The sequence below is a fragment of the Apis dorsata genome, unplaced genomic scaffold (genome assembly GCF_000469605.1).
Source record: "Apis dorsata unplaced genomic scaffold, Apis dorsata 1.3 scaffold_357, whole genome shotgun sequence".
NCBI classification, from domain to species: Eukaryota; Metazoa; Arthropoda; class Insecta; order Hymenoptera; family Apidae; genus Apis; species Apis dorsata.
This window is the reverse complement of record NW_006263622.1, coordinates 248,580-251,870: the sequence shown is the minus strand read 5'-3', so window position 1 is coordinate 251,870 and position 3,291 is coordinate 248,580. Positions and strand designations below refer to the sequence as shown.

At 40.1% G+C, this 3,291-nt stretch overlaps 1 protein-coding gene across 1 annotated transcript in view; it reads left to right on the top strand.

The window, feature by feature from the left end:
• Positions 1–3,291, top strand: part of LOC102674267 — an 87,286-nt gene that overhangs the window by 2,689 nt on the left and 81,306 nt on the right. The window lies entirely within an intron of this gene.

Here is a 3,291-nt window from a genome sequence, read left to right as displayed (position 1 = left end):
TCTCTCTCTCTCTCCCCTCCGGTGTGTGCCGTAGCCCGGGTTGCGTGGCGATAGCCGTGGCATACCAGCCAGATACAGGCCGGTAGACTACAACGCTGCAACTATCAATAAGTTTGTATCTGACAAGAGAGGGAATCGGAAAGGGCCTTACATCAGCGAACCCCATAAAGCCACCCACGGCGAACAATATTTTAGTACGGTAGCAATGCGCGAAACCGGCTCCAACTTCAACCGGACTGCTACGCGATCGACCCAGCCATCCTGCTCTGCCGATCGAGCCACGAGCAATGGCCGGCCACCTTCAATTATCAGATTGAATAGCCGGGCCGAGTTATAACCCAATAAATACGGATTCTCAAATATTTTAGCTGCCTCGGTTTAAACGTGTTTCGTACCCGTGTTCCTGTCCCTTCGCGATGAAAAATTCTGACGCGAAGAAGAAATTAATAATACTACGTTAATATCTATTTTGAAGGATTGATTAGAAGATTGAAAATAATATCTTCGATCTTCGAAAGTGTTCCGTAAATATATCGATCATTTGACGTGATCTTACGGTTCTGAATTATTGAAAAATTGATATAGCAATAATAATATATGGTGTATTGGTTGGAAGGATTATATCGAAATTTTTAAAAGAGCGAACGCCTATTCGTTTCTCGAACGCCAATAAAGAATTGGAAAAAAGATTATAATTCCTTCAACACCTACCTCGACGCGTACGTTCCACGGCGAGTAAATCACCGTTTACGACGTAAAAGTTTGAGAAATGTTTTATTACGACAATAAAAACTGTCCGCGATCGGCCAAGACCGCTCTATTAAAACGTCGCTTTGGAAGAAACGGCGGGAAAAACGTGGAATTCCATTAACACCCACTTCGAAACGACAAGTCTGGAGGCTACTAAAATAGTCTAGAGGGGGGAAAAAATTTTCCGCGAACGGCAACAGGCGAGTCCAGATCTTATCTGTCAAAGTTACAGCCGAACGCCCAAGTGCTTCATTCCACGCGATCGAACGAAAACCCACGGAACGGTAGTTTGACAAGGATATCACAATGGCCGCGGCGATTTGTCGGTATACTATCGGCCACTGACACGCCTAAGAGCAGAAAATCACGAAAAGGCGCGAGATCTCGTTGTGTCGCACCAGCTGACTTGTCGCCTGTTGCCTCGTGCGGACACAATTGCCCAAGATAGCGACTCGGTATAGACTCGAAGTGAATCGAAGTATGCCCTCTCGTACGATACCTACGCGTTTGCCTGGCAATGAGTTAGCGGCCATGTCGACCTAACCTCTATCGCGCGTACGCGAGAATAGGTTAGTTTCGTCGCGAAGATAAAGAGGGAGCTCTGGTGGAACATTTGTTAAGTGATCTGGTGTATCACGAATTTGAACGTTCATTGGCTACGAGCTATCCCCACCATTTCTTAGTACTTGAGAATATTATATATTGCATGATCGATTCAAAGACGAGTATATAAAAATAGTAAAACGAATAAAATCTTGATTTTAGAAAACATTCGTTCAGAAATTGTCAAAAAAAATATATATATATTTCTGATCTTAAATCTTTATTCCTCCATTCGCATTTCAAACTGTGCAAAAATGAAAATTTTCAAAGTGAAACGTTAACGTTTCTCCATTCATAAAATCCAAGTAAAACGAATGTTCAAACGCAGTTTCAACAAACAAAAGTGTTCGACAAATACATAAAGAAGAAAAGAACACGAACGAGAACAAACAGCACTCGGAGAAAAGTTGCCCTATTCCCTCTCTGGAAATACCTCATACTGCAAGCGTTGCACAACTCTCTCTCTCTCTCTCTCTCTCTTTCTTTCATTCGCTCACTCACTCTCCACCTTTAATTAGCTGGAGAGGATTTTTCGAATCGGCTTATACACGGCAATGCAGCCAGGTTGATTGCACGTACAGTGCACATTGATCTCGTCCAAAGTCGACAAATCACGGCTGCATTGTGCGAGATCGAGCTCGAGAACTACCGTCTAACTACCAGATCGTATCCGGAGCTCAGCTTTCGAAGGGACAGAAGGGGGAGGAGGGGCTTTAGGCCGGTCCCCTTAGGAATGTTCTTAACGAGTGTTCACCACGAGTCGATCTAAGGATCTGCTCCTGGATCCTCCGAGACTATCGTGCCGCAATTCGATCGCGGAATCACGAATGGATTAACGTGATTCAATTCGACAAATAGTGGTAGCCTTTACAGAATCGTTAAGCTTGAGGTATTGCAACTAGTGATGGGATCGAACGAATCGTAGGTTCGAACAAACGAGATTCGAATTCTTTATCCGAAATTTATAATTAATTTCGGTATAGAATTGATTGAATAGATTCGAACTTATTTAAAATTAATTTTCTTCGAAAGTAATTGTAATTCTCTCCGTGCAATATCGTTTTTAGTTTCTATAAAGTTTCTTTTCGTTGGATGGGTGTTGATAAATTTTTCATTGGATTTATAAGCGCGTATTGAATTTATTCCTATCGCAAGTTGCAAAGTCATCTTAGATAAATAGAAGGCGATCGATGAAATATATCCTCTACATTAAGGTCTCTTGTATAATTGGATATTAAAAAGGCTTCGTTTTTTTTTTTTTTAGAAAAATATTTGAAAATTAATTTAAATTTTCGTTCGTACGATAATGCTGTATTTAATCACCATTATGAAATGAGTGATAAAAATAAATTCTAACTAAAAATCCTTCGGAAGTTAATTAGTAACGCTATCCTAGGATAAGGAAATTGAAACCAGCGCTCAACGTTTAAAAAAAAAAAGAAAAGAGGAAAAAATCCCCCATCATTCCCTCCTACTCAGACTACAAAATTACGCTTCAAGAAGAACTTCATCCTCAACTTCATGCAAACGAACGACATCGCTTTACAATTTTCAACCTACGCTCAAGAAGAATACACCAAGAAGGGACACGTTGCACAAACTCCTACACATTAGAATCATAATAAGCTAGACATCTAACCTAACCTGTTCAAGATATCCACTTCATACCTTTATCTCCATAAAACAAATCTCCATAAATACCGATAAGCCCGAACCGTGCGTGCAAATATAACGTAAAATAATTCTTTTTTTTTTTTTCTTTTTACTTATTCAAAAAGAAAATAATATCGAAATCCACCTTGAAATCCTAACCGCCTCGATCTCTCGCGAATATTATTCCTTACCATCAAGAACGAAGTCTAAGTTTATTTCTCCTCTCCCGAACAGACAAGTCACGAACTCGTGTAATCAAAAAAAAAAAATAAAATAAAATAATAA